Genomic DNA, 20,243 nt, shown 5'->3' with positions numbered 1-20,243 from the left:
AGCATTATAATAATAAATAAAAATAATTATAATATTAGAAATATAAATACTCTTCATTTGCTTTTGAAAAGGGTACATTGATGGATGTTCATAACATAAATATTTGGATCACATTTTGTATAGAGGAAGAATTATGTTGCTACCTATATTGCTTCTTTTTATTTGGTCAGAATAATAATGGGTGGAAGATGTAATTGTGCCTGGGTGTAATAAAATGGGTCATCATTTATACCCAAAAACAAAGACAAAAGCACATGTCTGTCATCCATGAAATTTGAAGGTTGAACGAAGGAAAATTTTTACAGCGCTATTTATATTGTTTTTGAGGATCATGCATTGGAAAGTCCCTAATTGTGAAGTCAGAGTTACATTTATCGCAAAGATTCAAATTCAAAAATATCTTTATTCAGTAGGTAACGAACGTCTCATCCGCCTAAAACTACTGCAGCTTCTCACAACCTGATGAACGAACGCAGGACGAGATGAACTGAGTACCCACGCTTTATCGCCTTACCAAGCTATCGTTATCGATTCTCGAAAGTTTTGTGAAGCGATGAAGATATCCGTCGAGGTAAGGCTTCTTAATTATAAGTTACTTGCAAAGAGTTACAATACTAACGGTTCAGGTTGTGATAAATAATCTTTAGTTATAAATCTGCAAAGTATCGCGTGATGCAAACGACTAAGATTTTAAAACAGACATACAATCCGCAAATTCATTTCATTCGCTAATCTAAATGAAGTTAAACCTTAGTTTCTCAAACATATAATAATACAGGCTGTTAGTGTCATCGTAACGAATACTGAGAGGGATTGAGCTCATGGTTCTGAGTTAATATCAAGTGGAATTTTCCGTCGCAAAATTCATGACTTTTTTGAGTTTGTTTTTTAATTATTTTCTATTCTACACTTTTGCGATTTAAACTTCCACATGATATTAACTCAGAATAATGAGCTGAATCATCCCCTTAGTACCGTTACGATGTTACTTACACCCCGTACAAGTACGAACAGGTAGCTAATACCAATACCATGGATGCCATACGAGTAAATATGGGGTTAGTGACACCGTAACAAATACTGAGGGGGATGATTCAGAGCATGATTCTGAGTTGTTATCAAGAGGAATATCCTGTCGGAAAATTCATGAAGGGCTTTTTAAGTTAGTTTCAGGTTCATAAGTTTGCGACAGAATTTTTTTTTTTGATATCCATTCAGAATCATAGTCTGTGTCGCAAACTCTTTAGTTGGGAAGCGACTGGCTGGTCTCCGGCCTGTCACCACCCGACTAAAGAGTTAGTGACACAAAAAAAAAATAAGCGAGAAGAGCACCACAGAAAGTCAACAGAAAACAAAAAAAAAACGTACAAAAAGATAAAACAAAAATGTCATTTCATGACAGGCCGGAGACCAGCCAGTCGCTGACCATCTAAAGAGTTTGCGACAGTCTGTATCGTTCCTCAAAGTATTCGTTACGACGTCACTAACATCCTGTATAACATATAACCTCGTATTCATCTGTACAGCGAAATTAAAATTCCTTATCCCGCCCTGAATACCTCTTGGATGATAAAGATTAATCTCGTTGAACAACGAAGTCGCATAGGGTAGACAAGTGTCATGCACGTTTATTTGAGAAAGGTTCCGTAGAGGTTTGTGACATAAAAGCTGATGGTTAAATTAAGGTTAGACTGGAGCGTGTGACAGTGGGAAGTCAGAGTGATCTTAAACGGGTCCCGTTTGTCGTTTTAATATACGGAACCTTCTAAATTTCACTAACAGTAGACATCTTCCACGCACATCATCATTTCATTTGCAGTAGATTAAAACTTTGGGTAAATTTTCACTGTACCCTGGCCTTTTTTGGTGAGCTGCGGCACCCTATACCATACCATATACCTTTATGTATTCCAACTAAATATTAATGTGTGTTTATTTTAATGTTGTAAATGTACATGTGTGTCGTAGGTTTTATCTAAATATTATTATTTATTACATATTAGTATTTTATTTTAAAGTGTAGGTTTGATTCAGATGGCATTAACTACTTGGCCGGTACGGGCACCGGCGGGCGGAGGTAGTTACAGAGAGAACCGAATATCGATGCGAATATTCTTATTAAAAATCGGGTTTTCTTATTTCGAAATAGGACCCTAAAACAATCAGCATAAATCGTTTGTAAGGAAGTAATATCAAAGGAAAAACTTGTACAGGAACGAACAAAGAACACAATGCGATATTCAGAACTCGCGCTATGAAAGAAGTTTAAAAATATTATATTCAACGTATTTCTAAACCGTTTAATACGAGTTTAGTCCGGATTGAACCGGATACGGGCGGAGGGTGGAGTGTTAAGTTTTAAAGTGAAATAATAAAAGAAGGTAAACATTATTTCGTTTTCTGAGTTCTGTGGCAAGCTATTTTGATGTGGACAGTGAAAAATATTGGCGCCCAAAGGATCTAATACGATCCTCACAACCGGATTAAGTACTCTAGACTATTATAAGGTTAGTGAATGCGTCTGATGCGTCTGAGAGGAGCTCGGTGGCGCAGCGGTAAACGCGCTCGGTCTGCGATTGTTGAAGTTAAGCAACTTTCGCAAAGGCCGGTCATAGGATGGGTGACCACAAAAAAAAAAGTTTTCATTTCGAGCTCCTCCGTGCTTCGGAAGGCACGTTAACCCGTTGGTCCCGGCTGCATTAGCAGTCGTTAATAACCATCAGTCCGCACTGGGCCCGCGTGATGGTTTAAGGCCCGATCTCCCTATCCATCCATAGGGAAGGCCCGTGCCCCAGCAGTGGGGACGTTAATGGGCTGATGATGATGATGATGATGAATGCGTCTGGGACCATCATAAATGGGGCTTAAAGGTGCTGATAGACTTGAGCATTCACTTGTAACAGAACATCGAGCATTAGCCGTTTTATATTTGTCGAACTAAACAACGAGCCGAGCCAAGCATAGAGCCAAACATTGCTATGAATGTTTTCATGAGCAAGAACGCTCGATAGAATGCTCGCTAAAATGTTCTCGTATTTCAACATTCGCACAAATGCTCATTACAAGTGAATGCACAAGTTTATCAGAACCTTTAAGGAGTCGCCATACTGTGAATGTGGTCACCCGGATCAAACCCTATCTCACATAGTGCCCTCTACCCCGAATCCCAGGTGACATAGCCGAGCTGCATTGTGTGACGGATGCGGCAGAGACTTGGTTGAGGGAGCTTAAACTAGATGTATGATCCACGCAGGATATTTTACTTTTTTTGCCATACGCAATTATAAACTGTCTGGAAAATGACATTAGGCAGCCAGATTACTAAATTGTATTACAATATTTTATGTTTCTTTAAAGAATGTCTAGAGCCTTGCCGAAGTTTTTCTTGTAGTAGTTCTAGGCGGATGAGACGTTCATTATGTAAAAAGCACAATTAAGTAATTGTTGGAATAAAGAATATTTGATTTAATCACAACTCAATATAGCCTTCATTAGGGAACTGGGGCGTAGGTTAAGAGAGAGGGGGTCCGATATGCGTGCGGGCTCTTTCTTGGTGCAAAGGTTGTCCATCGCCATACAACGTGGTAATGCGGCGAGTGTAATGGGGACCTTTGCGCCTAGAACAACTCGGAGGGGATTGTTTGACGATTAGACACGTAAGGTCTTGAATTGTTTATTTATAATTGTGTTAATGTTTAATTTATAATTATAATATACTTAAGTGTTAGTCATTTGTTTCATTTCGCTCTTGATTACTATTTAAAATTACTATTTCATTTACACTGTTACTGTTTCATTTTGCTCAGTGGGGTAGGCCCGCTACAAGGTGGACCGACGATCTGGTGAAGGTCGCGGTAAGCCGCTGGATGCGGGCAGCGCAGGACCGATCGTCGTGGAGATCCTTGGGGGAGGCCTATGCCCAGCAGTGGGGGTTGAACGGCTGATAATGATGATGATGATGATGATTTATTTTACAAAGTGATTAGGTATCATACGAAGTCGACCTATGTGAGGTAACAGGGAGCGATCTGGATAGTACAGTCGGTGACTGTTTATTAGTGTTTTATTTAACGGCCTCCGTCCGTGGTCCAGTGGTTGAGCGTTGGGCTCACGATCCGGAGGTCCTGGGTTAGAATCCCGTTGGGGACATATCACAAAAATCACTCTGTGATCCCTAATTTGGTTAGGACATTACAGGCTGATCACCTGATTGTCCAAAAGTAAGATTATCCGTGCTTCGGAAGGCACATTAAGCCGTTGGTCACGGTTATTACTTACTGATGTAAGTACGTAGTCGTTACATGAGTCATGTCAGGGGCCTATGGCGGCTCAGTAACAACCCTTATTGGTTTGATGGGGTTGGTAATCCACAATCCACACGATAGAAGAAGACTGATTGATAAGATGATGTCATCATTTATAAATGAGGTCAAAGTAATTAACGAATGTAAATAAAATGCATCCGGACACGGACTTCTTGATATCTTTGGGATATTAATAACGTATTAATAAGTGATATTTTAATAAATTGTTTTAATACATAATATATTATTAATGCGTTGATATCAAACCAACTTGTAGCCTAGTAATTGTGTACATTTTCTTGTCCGGGAGTTTTTAAGATTGGTGCTTTTTTATAGACTTTAGACAGTTCGTTCTGAATTTCAACTTTGCCTCGAATTTATAATAATATACAGGGTGTTAATGACATCGTAACGAATACTAAGGGGGATGATTCAGGCCATAATTTTGAGTTAATATCAAGTGGAATTTTCTGCGGCATACTTACTGTTTGACAGTTTCTTTGTTGAATCAAATCAAATCAAATCAAATCAAATATACTTACAACTCACTTACAACAACTCAACTTACTTTCTTACTTTTATATACTGTTGAACTGTGACGTCACAGGGCAAAATGTCATGTGACCAACCGAGTCCGCGCGAAATTTAAAATAATTGAAGGAAAATGTGTTTCTTTTCTATTATATAAAGCTTTTTCGAGAAAGTAAAATATTTTAAGAGGTATAAAAAAGCAATTGTAATTTTTAAAATACTTTATTTTTTCTTTATTAAGGAAACAAACAGCTTACACTATAGTTACTTAAAGATATAAACTATTAAACACATTAAGCCAAAACAGTTTCCACCGAAATATCTAACATATATTATATTCCATTGCAAATTGCGGTGAACTAGTCTATAAATTATATTAAGGTATCCTGTTAGGCCCAAGAATTAAATTAATAGGTACAAAAAGAAACCTCTGTAAACAACCCATCTGTATCTAAGCATTCATCCACTTATCCGAAAACTGTCAAGTAGGCAATTACGAACAACGCGTCAGCCAGTCAAAGACGTCATATCATCACAGTACCATAGACTACATACTCGAACACGCCTAAATTACATAAAACATAACATAAATAGCCTATATACGTCCCACTGCTGGGCACAGGCCTCCCCTCAATCAACCGGTGGGGGTATGGAACATACTCCACGATTCTCCAATGCGGGTTGGTGGAGGTATTTTTACGGCTAATAGCCAGGACCAACGGCTTAACGTGCCCTCCGAAGCACGGAATCAACTTATTTTTTCAGACAATCAGGTGATTCAAGCGTGTAAAGTCCTTACCAAACATAGGACAGTCTCACAAAGTGATTTCGACAATGTCCCCATCGGGAATCGAACCCGGACCTCCAGATCATGAGCCTAACGCTCTAACCCTAGACCACGGAAGCTGTTCTAAGGTTGGTAGGTTGTAACTTACAGGTCGTAAAATATAAACTATACCTAAATGCATCATCTACACATTTATTGATTCTTTGCCAAAGTTTCTGAAAAGGGGCTCAAACTTATACCGTAAAGTTTGCCTCTATGAAGTTTAGTGGTTCGTTTCGTAGTTTTATGGGGTAAGGTACAATGAATGGCGGAAATTCCATTGTTTACAGAATACATGCTGCGGTCTCCATGGTGTAGTTGTTAGAGCGTTTGGCTCACGATCTGGAACTCCGGATTCGATTCCTATCGTCGAAATCACTCTGTGAAACTTTCCTTTGTTTGTATGAAACACCTGATTGTCCGAAAAAGTAAGGTGATCCGTGCTTCGAAGGCACGCCGTTGGTCTCAGTTGCTACTTAATGATTTAATCGTTACATGAGCCATGTCAGGGGCTTTTGGCGACTCAATAGTAACCCTGACACCAGGGTTGATGGGGTTGGTAATCCACATCTCAAATACGGATATTTAGATCCGAGTTGACTACGGAGGCTGTTATTTTGGCGTAACAAACAGACTAATGACTCAATGCAGTAGTGACTTTGAACTTCGCGTTAGTCCAAACGTAATATCTGCCATAAACTAACCGAGTGCGATGCATAAAACATGCATATTGCTGGCATAACGCCAAACGGCGTTTTACGTCATGTGCCAATATTCTGCAATGGCGGCGAGCAATTTCCAAATTGTTAACTTATGTGATTTGTCAAGTTTTTGGTGGCTGTAGTAATGCTATTTCTAGGAGAATGTCCAACCACCAAGCAAATAAACACTAGGGTTGATGAGGTTGGTAATTCACCTCACAACCCACATGTTAGAACAAGGCAATTTTAAACATTTTGGTAAAAGATTTCCTTGTCCTTAGAATGTTGGATATATGTCATCAAACGGCTAGCCATGCGGTTTTTCGTAGAATTGAGTAGTACCTCTGTCTACCCCAATTGGGATATAGCCGTATACACAGACCACACTGATTACACACTACATCCACATAAGGTAATGTAACACTCAATTATGTGGCTTCCCCTAACGCTCGTGCGTAACTTGATCACATTTTAATTACTTTATTTGCTGGTCATCAAATTACTTCAACCACTAAACAGTTTCTATTTATTCTGTGTAGGAGTGTGTAGGGTTATTATGGTATAAAATATGCCTTGAAACATCTACATGGGCAATTTTGATCCCAACTCAAAAACTGGTTAAAGGGAAAACAATTTTTTAAGTTCTTAAATTATTGTTTTTTTTTTTTATATTGGCCAAGTATGTTGGCTCAACTATGCCTGGTGGTAAACATAGAGAAGCCCTGGTGTCAGGGTTATAATTGAGCCGCCAGAGGCCCCTGACATGGCTCATGTAACGACTACTTACATCAGTAAGTTCTAGTAACCGGGACCAACGGCTTAAAATTGCCTTGCAAAATAAATTAAAAACATTGATCGTGGGTAATTTATTTTTTAAAATGGCAACGGAGTTTGGTATGACATCAGCAGGGCTAACCTTCAAATGTTAGCTGTCACTTTTGAACATACCTGGTTTCGTTATAACATGATCTAATATATACTAATGCAAATAACATGTTATGTTTGTGTGTGGTTAGAATTATTTTAAACCAATCAATTGAAGTGTACTTATACCAGTTACGTACGTTTAAAAAAGTAATTTAAAAGTAGGAAAGACAGACGAACATAGGGACGGTACCATAAAACTATACATATGACAAAAAAAAATACATTTTCCCCTCCATTTCCCTAACAAAAACAAAAAACTTACAGTCGAAACCATAATTCTTTATTCACTTAGCGAAAATAAATCCATTCTGAGACAAACGAATTGTTATTTCTGTGGAGGGTGCATAATGTATGTTTAAATTATAAAACGTGGCCAAGAGTCAGTGGAGCTCACACAGTTGAGGTTCCGTATATCACTATCATTCCTTACTCCTGCTATCAGCAATCAACATTACAAAATCATATTTATGCATCCCTACTCTGCATACGCATAAGTTGTGTCCAGACAACCCTCTCGTCAAACAACCGGAGGGGTATGGAGCATACTCCACTATGCTGCTCTGATGTAGGGAGCCATAGACAACAGTTCACATTAGGCATTTTACCATAAAAAAGTCTAATACTTGAGTAAAAATTTTTTTCAGCCAATTGTACCGTATAAACATAGAATAAGGAATACTCGTAATACTACGTGTAGAACGGCAACTCTCCGCTCCCCACCAGCGGCTGAGCTAGGTTTGTAGCTGATCGATCGCCAGAGATGTAGTGGGTAATGCAATTTGCGGCAAACCTACAATTTAGCACTTCAAAAAAGATTTTATAAGGGTTCTATTTTTACTTTGAAGACACGGAACTCTGAAAAACTGTCTCCAAATAAGCGTTGAAATGCGGGTAAGTTTCAAGAAAATGTGGGGTTGTTTCAGATATTACAATATGATTTTGGTTGTATTGAAATATAGTGCAGGCACAGAGCAGAGCGTTACAACAAAACAGACTTTTTTTTTATTTAATCATATAATATACCTGTATACAGGCTGATAGTGACATCGTAACGAATACTGATAAAGATGATTCAGCTCATTATTCTGAGTTAATTTCGAATTGAAAATAATTTAAAAATCAAAAAAAGACATGAATTTTAAAACTAAAAATTCCACTTGATATTAACTCAGGATTATGGTCTGAATCAGCCACCTCTGTATACGATACGTCTCACTAACATCCTGTATAGTACTCGGGTTTGTGTATGTACGTAATGAGCGATTTTCTTTTTATTTTTTTATATTTATCCTAGCTGCTGGATAGATGGCGCTGGACTTGGTAGGTTACTGTATGGAACGGAACGTTATATCATTAGTATTTTCTTTTTGAAATCATGAAATGGAACGTACATGTCACTTATGTATGTTTGATTATGTTTTGTTGTAATTTTTTTTATTTATAGCTTTTTAATTGTATGTTGTTACAATAAAATTGTAGTTGAATGGAATGTACTTGTTTATGTATTATTATTTAATAAATAATAAATTATATTTATTATGTTTTGAAATAAAGAAATAATGAAGATATAAAACAGAATGTTATCGTTATCAGAATGTCCCGAGAGAATGAAAATAAGAAAAGAAGTCTTTGTCTCGTTTGTTTATTTCCTAAATTAAATAATAGTTTTTTTTTTCTATCATTGGCATCTTGGCAATGGCCCTGTAACGTAGTTGATAAGCGCCATCTAACGGGTTCTTGAGAACTAATTTTTGTTAAATTCGAAAAAAGAACACCTCCCATACATTTCACACTTCGACAGGCATTTGTTTTCCGACCGTTGACCCGAGCTCGTCCAAACATCGATATCCCTGTCATTTATCATTAAATGTCATTCTCAGGGCTTTACCAGGGGTACTAAAGTAATATATTAGCATAGAACAAGCTTCTGGAATACGGCCAAGCGTGTCACGGACCCGTAGTGATGTGGGCGCGTTGCGGCAAAGGTCGAGGTTAAACAGCCAGAGGCCACAGAGTATACTACGGTCACAGAACGGACACTCCATTGAGAATTCTCGTTGTTACACAGACTCTACACAGCATTGATAAATCTGGGGACACGGTAGTTGTAAGGGCCAAAGCTGGGCTCCGGCTTCAGCGCTCCACCTTCAGTTGTAGTTGTAAGAGTTCATCGTTAACTCCAAGACTCTTTTATATAAACATAAACAGCCTATATACGTCCCACTGCTGGGCACAGGCCTCCCCTCAATCAACCGGAGGGGGTATGGAGCATACTCCACCACGCTGCTCCAATGCGGGTTGGTGGAGGTGTTTTTACGGCTAATAGCCAGGACCAACGGCTTAACGTCCCCTCCGAAGCATGGAATCATCTTACTTTTTCGGACAATCAGGTGATTCAAGCCAATGTTCTTTATGAACAAAGGTAGATAGGCTAAAGGTAAGTTAGGAAGGCTATTAGCCATAAAAAACACCTCCACCAACCCGCAGTGGAGCAGCGTGTTGTAGTATGCTCTGTACCCCTTCCGGTTGATACAGGCGAGGCCTGTGCCTAGCAGCGGGACATATACAGCGTCTTAGTAACATCGTAATTTACACTGAGGGTGATGATTCAGACGACGATTCTGAGTTAATATCAAGTGAAATTTTTCGTCAAATGGCCCATGGGCTCAAACATCCCTTAAAGTTGTCACTAACACCCTGTTATATTATTTTTTCTACTCCTCTACTTTAATCTGGCATTTAAATAATCAAAAAGTCTAATATAAGTACATACATAATTAAACTCTTTGAAAAAGTGTACGCTCTATGGCCTATAAAAGCATTGTTTACAAAGTGTAACTGTACTATAATGTCGCCAAAAAAGCATTGTTGTTGTTTTTTTTTTTGACCTGGAAACTGGCACCTTTACTTTGTTTGGTGCCATAGATATACTATAAAAAAAAAGTATACATTTGCCGCCATTTTCCCATACCATTCAAAATTTACATCTTCATTTTTATAAATAAAATTTTTCTTTGTATAATTTTTGTTTCATTTAAAATTACGTCGTCGTAGAAAAAGTATTGTATGCAACGTTGTATAACTAGGTCAAAAAATGCTCGTGGCGTCTCTTATTGCGATGTTCGCCAAGGCTCACATCGCAACTCACGCCACTCGCATTTTTTGACCCTTCTTATACAACTGTTGCATAAAATACTATTAATACGTATAGATCGGTAACTCTCCGCCCCGCACCAATTCATATCAGGAGACGAGCTAAATTTACCTCACCCCCTCTGGGGCTTACTTTAGTCTACATACTGGTTAGTATACAGCTGTTTTGTACGGCGTCTTTTGTGCTGCTTTCTTTATGCTGTACCAGCTCTTTGATGCAGCTTATTTACTGGTAGCTGCTCCTTGTTGGCTCAGCTTCCTTCCTGCCACCGCTATCAACCATAAATAATTAATGAGCAAAACACGGAGAAATCAAAGAGAAGTGACGAAGAATATCAAACGGAGAGTGAAAATGAAAGCGATATGGAAATTGATTTATAATAAAACAATCTATTAATATTTTAGTTTTCCTAATAATTGGTCGTCAAGCATAATAATAAAAATAAAATAAAATAGTTCTATCTTTTTATTCACTCCTACATATATTACGTCACAAGTAAGTACAACTTATCGCAAGATTTATTCTGGCACACTTCTCTACGTGTGCAGCCGTGTTCTAGAATGTCAAGATGATGACGCGCTACCCCGTCCCCGCCACCGTCTGTCGCCCCGCAGGAGGGTCGCGCACAAGATTGCCGGACTATAGGGAGGTTTTTATTACACCTTTTCTTATTTTAAATGCTTAACGAATAACCAGTGGCCTTGAATCCCTGAAATTGTACCCTTAGGATTTAAAAAGTTCAAATACCTATTTATACTTATTTTACTTGTGTTACATATTGGTTTCATGGGGAATAGATTGGAATAAAACCTACTTCTCACTTTTATTCCATTTACTTTCCTCCTCATCTTTAAATATACAGACTTTGTCGACAAGTTACCGACTAGTTGGCATCAGGTCGGCACGTCTCTATGAAGTAGTTAAAACATAATATACTGGGAATGCCACACCTTAACTGTCCGCATTCATTAATTTTCATATAAACCGTTTAAAAGGCTTTCAATGTCGTATTTAACAATTAAGGTCGGAAACTATTACGCTGTGGTCGCTTTCGGAACCTATATTGTTTGTAGGTATACGTGTTAAAGGAGCTACAAGTTTTTTTTTTTAATAATATAGGCTCGCGTTTGACCACAATCTCACCTGATGCTAAGTGACGATGTGGTCTAGGGTGAATCACACTTACCTAGCAAATGCCTATTCACGTCGGCACTAGCTTTGAAGATTCCCAGATTATAACGAGTTGGAAAAACTCTATGTAGTTATAATGTAGTAGGTTAGTACTACGAATTTGTACCCTTGCCATACAATAAGGAATAATACTACGTAAAGAACGGCAACTCTCCGCTCGCCACCAGCGGCTAAGCTAGGTGTATCTCACCTTCCTCGGTCTTACTTTAGACTTCAATCGTATGGCGTCAGACGTCACACACAGATGCGCGTGTACGATAACGTCAATGTGTAGTGTCTGTGTAAAACGAGGTGTTTTGTATGAAGTGTCCGGGACGTGTCTATGCCAAACTCTGGTAAAACATAAGAAACTGCCTATAATTGAAATTATTATTGTACTTATATACTTTTGTCATCATCATCTCCATAGCCTCATCCCGTTTTTCATAGAGTCCACTTATCTAACCCGAAAATTTGACAAGTCCGGTTTTTACAGAAGCGACTGCCTGTCTGACCTTCCAACCCGCAAAGGGAAAACCAGCCTAATACAGGTTAGGTCGCATACCTCCGAAAATGCAGTTCTCGGAAATGTGGGTTTCCTCACGATGTTTTCCTTCACCGCTGAGCACGTAATAATCATTTATGATCCAAACATGAATTCCAAAATGAATTCGACAATCATTGGTTCATGTTGAATTGGTGTCGAATTCATGTTTGGATCTTAAATTACTATCATGTGGTTAGCGGTGAAGGAAAACATAGTGTGGAAACCCATATCTCCGAGAAATGTGTTTACAAATGTTTGTGGTGTAACAATTAGCATGTATTTGGGCTGGACGTCCCTTTAGAAGGCAATGTTAAAAAATTGTCAAAAAAGCTTCTTTATAAAAACCGGAACTGTCAAATCTTCAGGTTACGTAAATTGACCCTGTGAAAACCGTGACGACATCAAATTCAATGTGAATTTCCATCGTTATCTAGATTTAGAGCCATTAATGATCAACATTTAGGTACTCCTTACAGCAATATCGTTTGTACAGTGTCCTATGTGACAGTAACAAAGCAGACTGAGCAGTAACAAAGGAAAATACGCTACGCAAGCGCCCACAAAAGCTTTTATATTTCAAATCTTTTTGAAACATGGCCATATTCAACCGTATCTGTAATGCAGTAGACAGTTAATCCACTGCTAGCTATTATCTAGAAAATCAATTGCATTGTCTGTTGTTTTACCTGTAAGTAATTGAATTGGCCAATTTCCCAGATCAAAGATAAATTATGAAATTCTGATTACTAAATAAAGACAGATCTAAAGATGACGAAAAATGTTTTTCAATTTTTTGTCTTAATAAAGACTGACCTTGAGGTGACAAAACATTTTCTTTTTTGCTTTTAACTTATTTATGAATTTTAATAACGAAAAATGTAATAATAAATGCAACATATGGAAATGTTGTTCTAGGACTTCATAGGTTGCTTTTTCACACAAATTCTAAAGTTGTTTCGTGTTTTGACGTTTAGTAAAAGTAACTGATTTGACTAGTTGGTAACTACTCAATTCACTTTTGTTAGTACCTTATAACTGGAGAGGATCAATGTGGGGGCTCGTCCGGGACAATAGAAATTAAAACGGATATTCAAAGGAGTAAAGATACATTGTTTTAAGTTTACGCGGTTATTATCATAATTAAAACACATAATAACGGGTTCTTACCGCGTTTAAATGGGGATATGAGACTCCCGATATTTCGACACTGTTGCAAGTGCCATGATCACGGGATGACTGATGAGATTGGAGTGGAGTAGGTAGATCCATAATTTTCTACGGGCAGACATATCTGTCTACCCTCTTTCTTTGCCGCTTGTTTATGTTTTTGATATCGGAATGTTCGGAACCATCTGAACTCGCACCAAACTCACTACGACAAACCGCACTCACTGTGTCCTCACGTTTTTTCAACACATTAGGCCGTTTCAAGGTTTTTACAACACCTATCCCCATTTAAACGCGATAAGAACCCGTTATTATGTGGAGTAAAGATATTTGAAATATCCCGTGTTATTTCTATATTCTACAATTTTGAGGGCTTTTACATCTATTAGCCATTGCATGTATGAAACAGCACACAGTGACGTCATAGAAAAGTGTCAAAATACTCGCTCTTATTATTACATTTTTCTTTATTAAAATTCATATAAATAATTTAAAAGCAAAAAAGAAAACTTTTTTTGTCACCTCAAGGTCAGTCTTTATTTAAGTAGTAATCAGAATTTCATAATTTATCTTTGACCTATGAAACTACCCAATTGTACTACTGAACTGAACAAATAAAGTAATCTGTGTTTTGTCTATATAATAAGTAAATATTTTTAAAACAAACTTAAACATTGTATTGGGTACTTACATTGTAAAATCACTTTACAAACTAACTTTACTTAACTGATGACTTACCCAACTTCACTGAACCGACTGCAAAAGTGCTTGTTTATAATCTGAAAAGAAAAAAAAAATCATTTAATGAACAATAAAATACGAATGATTTTTCGAAAAAAGACGCATTGAGTCCGTCTTAGTCGGTAGTCGTCGTTAGTCTAATTTAGTCTGAAGCGAAACTTCATCATCGTCTAGATCAGATTTGACAGGTCCAGTTTTTTACAGACAACTGCCTGTCTGACCTCCTAATCTCAGCTCAGCTCGGGAAAATCAGCCCAATATAGTTTAGGCCACATTCCTCAGAAAATGCATTTCTCGGGAATGTTGGTTTCCTCACGATGTTTTCCTTCATCACTAGGCACGTGATAATCATTTATGATCCAAACCTTGAATTCGAAAACAAATTCGACAATCATCGGTTCAGGCCTGTGCTGGATTCGAACCTGCGACCTCAAAGTGAGAGGCAAGCGTTCTACCAATTGAGCTAACACGGCTTCTACGGCTTTTTCTTCTTATATATAAATACAATACTATGTATTAATAAATATGTACATTCTATGTAGACGTCATAACTTATTGAAAGATAATGTCCCATACCGATTATTATTCCTGACAATAAATTCGACAGACCATTAAGTAAAGCTGTTACGTAATAATAGAGTGAATTATCGTCACTACACTAAGTTTAGCACCTAGTATTATACAGGGTGTTAGTGATTTTTTTTTGACGTGACATATTGTAGATTTGCCGCAGATGGCATTAACTACTTGGCCGGACAAATGGGGAGCGCTGAAGGCTCTCACCCGGTACAACGTTTAAGACAACAGGCCTGAGGGTGCCCAGTTGGGCGCGAACCTCGGCTCAGGGCGTCGCCGCGCCGGCGTGGTCGACGATTTCCCTCATTCAGCGCTTATCGCTATCGACCCACTAGGGTCGATTAATTCTTCCAAATATTTTTCCTCTCAGACGACGGCGGGGTCGGTATCGGGGTGTGTTAGTGACAACGTAACGAATACTGAGGGGAATGATTCAGACCATGATTCTGAGTTGATATCAAGTGGAATTTCCAGTCGGAAAATTCATGAAAATAATGATTTTTATTAATTATTTTCAGTTCCATCCTTTTTTTAGAGGGAAACCACTGCCATATTTTTCCCTAAAAAAATAGCATGGAGAATGCTACAACGATAAGAGCGTGGCTCTTAAATTAGTGATGATGACTTGATATTCGTATCAACTCAGAATTATGGACTGAATCATCCCTCAAAGTTTTCGTTACGATGTCACTAACACCCTGTATAGTTATGTGTTACTCCGTGTTTATATTATATATTTGTTTTATATTTGTAACTGTGGTGTCCCTTTATAATGATCGTTTCTTTCTTTCTTTCTCTATGTGGTTGTGCTGAACTGTACTTCCAGTTTCTACCCTTCACAATAACAGTGCCATACTCCGTAACATTTGATCGCATACCTACATAATTATAATATAACCACATGCATGTAGTGTCCAATATGGCTTCTCGAGCATTAACCTGACATGCCTTTGATTAATTTCTGCCGCCGGCTAAACCTTAGTTTACGTGTAGGTTAGGTTTATACTCAGTTAAATAACCTAGATTTCCCTGCTGCGGAAGGCACGTTAAGCCGTTGGTATCAGTTACTACTGACTGATGAAAGTACGTAGTCGTTACATGAGCCATGTCAGGGGCCTTTGGTGGCTCAATGATAACCCTGATGGGTGATGAGATCGGTAATCCACCTCATAACACAGACTATAGAAGAAGACCTTAAGTAATAGGTAGCCTCTATACAGAGATGGTACTGTGGGAATGGAAGACCATCAAAGTTAAGAATGAGCATAGATTTTAGTATCATAGCTTAGACACTCAATACAAAAATCTCATGCTTACCGTGTGCTGCCTTATTGTGTAAGTGCGAGCGAGACAGATTGCTTGCACATTTGATACGAGTTGGAGAAGAAGAAAAGATTTTGTTAACAGTGTGTAAACATCTACTGCGTACGCTCTTTTTCCACAGTCATCAAACTTTTAGGAATATGTACCTAAATTTTTCTTTGTTACGTTAATTTGTTAATTTTTGTTGAGTCTATAAAGTTACTCTAATTTAAGCACTTAGCATACATGTTTTGATGAAGAATCACCATGAAAAATAAATATTTATCGGCGCGGGCAATTACTATGAGATCAAATATTCGAATCAAACAAAAGAACGTCGGCGTCCAATTTCAAAATTCGAACATATATAAACTAATAAACAATAAAAAAAACGGTCCGCGCGCAGCCTTCACGATTCAAGTCTAACCTGTGTTCGACGGGGATGAGGTAAGCTATCTCAGACGCTGGTGGGGAGCGGAGAGTTTCCGTAGTATTATTCCTTATTCTATGCCTTAGGTTAGCCCACCTAGATTTAGGACACGTCGATAACGGTACACACTGAGGGAATATTGTGTGTAATTTTGGAGCCTCAAGCGAGACGGTTAGTTGATTGTTTGTTACTATAGTAATACGTCATAATACGTCAATGGTTTGTCAACAAAACTTAGCTGGACACGCATAATATTATGTATCATAATATTAGGCTTAAATACATAAGTGCCTGCATGAAATAATGTGGTCATCATCATCAATTTAAGAGCCACGCTCTTGTCGGTGTAGCATTTTCCATTCCAGTCTATCAAAGGCCAATTCCTTGACTTCCCTATAAGACACGACGTTAACCTTTTCTTTAATCTGTTCCATGTAAGCTCTTCTTGGTCTTCCCCTTCCTCTCTTTCCTTCTAGCTTTTGAATTATTGAGGACAGAAGAGGCAAGATGATTGGACACCTAATAAGACACGACGAATTCATTAATGTGGTCACAATAAGAAAAGTGCATAATTACTTCTTTAGATCTCGTGCAAAACATTCCGAGAACTGAGGGATTAAAAAGGCCACATTTGACATTTGTTAACATTGCGCACTTAATTTTGTGCGCGAAAGTGTCAGATTGCAATATTGCCTTTTTAGATGCTTCAATGTGGCGTCTAACCCCTTTTTAGTTAAAATTTATTTATGATAATATGGTGTTTTTATCTTAAATACATATTTCAGTAACACAGTGGTCTCGACCATTCTAGACGGTACGCGGCGATACGGCTTACCACCTATCATGTTGGTCAAACGGAAAGCTCGGTGATGTGTGGGTACTAGTTTGTCCTGATGTACCTGTGACTACCCCATTGGGATATATGGCTTATGTTAGATAGATTAATCGTTGTCAATTTATCATATCACATTACGTACATTGTTGATTGTCCAAAAACTAAGACGATCCGTGTTTCGGAATGCACGTTAACCCGTTGGTCCCTGTACTTACTGATGTAAGTACGTAGTCGTTACATGAGTCATGTCAGGGGCCTTTGGCTCAATAGTAACCAGGGTTGATGAAGTTGGTACTTCACCTCACAACCCACACGATAGAAGAAGAAGCCCGCTGGATACAAAATACGAAATGACTATGGTATTTGTATGAATAAGCAACCTGTGACGTCATAGAAAAAAGTGACAAAATGTCGGACTTATTGTTGGCCTGGGCCTGTGGCGGCTCAGTAATAACTCTGACACCAGGGTTGATGGGGTTGGTAATTCACCTTACAACCCACACGATAGAAGAAGAAGACGTACATTGTTCGTGCTAATCTCGACCACGAATGAATATTTACATGAGGTTTATATAGGGTGTAAGTGGCACCATACCAAATACAGAGAAATCATAAAAAAAAAAAATTATAGAAATAAGTGATTAATTACTTAGTTTATATAGCAAATGTAAATTGTTACTGGCAATAAAATTATTTTATTCTTATTCGTAAGAAAGGCGAGACGTAAAACTGTTATACTATTTATTTTTAATTATTAAACACGGCATGACATAATATTAGCATCGGAGACGAACGAGAAGAGCCTAGAGAGCTCTATATCATAAAACACCAACACGTTGCGTTGCTCTAACATTAGCGGCAGGCGTTCATATTTCCATCAAAAATCCACTAACATTTTCATGTGTTCTGCGGCGAAAGATTTTACTTGATATTAACTCAACATCAATGTCTGAATCATCACCCAATGGTTTTTTTTTAAGTTTTTTTCCCTGTTGTTTCACTAAGTCAACTAAGGGTAAAATTCCACCTAGTGGCAAGAGAGTTGAGTCGTTAGTAGAGAATAAATGGTCTTTTGGCTAACAACGATATTCAGGGTGTTAGTGATATCGTAATGAAAACTTTCAGGGATGATTTAACTTATTATTCTGAGTTAATATCAAGTGGAATTTTCCATCGCAAATGTATAGAATGAATAAAAATAATTGAAAAAACAAAAAACAAACATGAATTTTGCGAAGGAAAATTCCACTTGATATTAACTGACAATCATGGTCTGAATTATCCCCCACAGTATTCGTTACGATGTCACTAACACAATACAATACAAATATACTTTATAGCACTAAAATAAAAGGAAATATTAACACCCTGTATTTCTGATACACAGCAGAAAAGTAATTCGACTTGATGCATTTTTCTACTCGCCCGTTTTCATATGTAGTCTCTCGAGTCCTTTTACGTTGTTCCTACGCGATGCTTTTTCAGGAAATTAAGCTGCTCCTCTTTGCTTTACACTAATGTTATTACACTGAGACAGTTCTTTGAGTACTGTTACAACCGCATAGTTCTTATTATACAAATGCCACATGAGCATAGACGAAACCGATCTATGGGACCGAAACGACGAAACGATCATATTATACGGTTGATTATAAAACATTCCACATCATTCATTGCTTCTTTGGCATCGCGCAACCACAACTCGCGCTTGTGTTATTACGCAATGAACGGTGAGTAACTCAATGTCGCTCTCCAGCCAGAAATGTCTTGGTGCGGCCGCTTCGCACGCCGATGTGCAGACTAGTGTGGTTTAGTGCCGAGAACATATCTACTTTGTTTCTATGATCTGTGGTGACAGCATATAGGATGGTTATGAAGTCTGGGTTTCGTTTGTAGTTCAAGTAAGTACTTTGTTGATGAAATGGTTGACTTTAATGCACAGAGAGGCGGGCTTGGACGAGGAGTGTTCTTATACAAACGCCCTTTCCGCGATACAGATATAATATGTCGCCGTGTCGCCTTAGGCGATTCTCACACTGCCCCGCATTATGCTGCATGTTGCGTGTCGACGCACCTACGCGCATACCTGCGGGAGTGCAGATTTGCATCATCGTGCGGGTTTTTTACGCACTCACGCGCGTAGATGCGTTTTGTAGATTAACGCACGGCGGCTCTCATTTCATTCAAAGCTGTTCAAAAATCACGTGCGGCACTGCGGGATTCGGTGTGCCATACCTTCCGTCTCGCCCCGCACTAACGCGCGGGGGTGCATTTTCTGTGTGTTAGACTGTGCGTGTTTTCTATACAAACGGATATACTTACAAGCAACGGAAGACTACGCATCCACGCGCTACGCTGCATCATGCGGGGCAGTGTGAGAATCGCCTTAGCCTGTGGAAAGTGTTCATCGTGTGTCATGCGTGACGTAACACTTCTTATTGAACACACACATAAACACACACACATACACGGGTTCATAAGTGCATACGTTCTTCCTAACTTCCCGAGTTCGGATGGCTGTAACTATGTCATTTTTCAACGAATTTCGTTATTCTTTTGTTTTAGAGTAAGTTTTCCGTGTATGTCATATTTTAAGTTTTTGTAATACTAACAAATATGGGCATCTGTCTGAAATAAAATTATTTTATTTTATTTTTATTTTTTATTTTTTTATCCCGTTTTCACAGGGTCCGCTACCTAACCTGTACATTTTACCGGTCCGGTTATTTACAGAAGCGACTGCCTGTCTGCCCTTAAAACCCCCGAAGGGAAAACCAGCTCAAAACAGGTTAGGTTAGGTTACGAAACGTATTTCTCGGTAATGTGAGTTTCCTCACGACGTTTTCCTTCATTGTTGAGCACGTGAGAATCATTTATGATCCAAACATGAATTCGAAAAATCAAACGTTTAGGCCCATGCTGGGTTGGAACCTGCGACCTTACAGTGAGAGTTAAGCGTTCTTCCAACTAAGCCAACACGTCTGCAACAAATATCTCCACCGCCTGTAAAAAATAAAACACAAACATATCTA

The 20,243-nt window shown here is 38.3% G+C and overlaps 1 protein-coding gene across 1 annotated transcript in view; it reads right to left on the bottom strand.

The window, feature by feature from the left end:
• Nucleotides 1-20,243, bottom strand: part of LOC126371640 (uncharacterized) — a 342,871-nt gene that overhangs the window by 120,050 nt on the left and 202,578 nt on the right. Inside the window, exon 3 of the mRNA XM_050016953.1 lies at nucleotides 14,066-14,106. The gene's annotated coding sequence lies outside the window, so the exon portion shown is untranslated. The remainder of the gene's footprint in view (nucleotides 1-14,065; nucleotides 14,107-20,243) is intronic.

Source organism: Pectinophora gossypiella, chromosome 12, assembly GCF_024362695.1.
Source record: "Pectinophora gossypiella chromosome 12, ilPecGoss1.1, whole genome shotgun sequence".
NCBI classification, from domain to species: Eukaryota; Metazoa; Arthropoda; class Insecta; order Lepidoptera; family Gelechiidae; genus Pectinophora; species Pectinophora gossypiella.
This window is presented reverse-complemented; position numbering and strand designations above follow the sequence as displayed.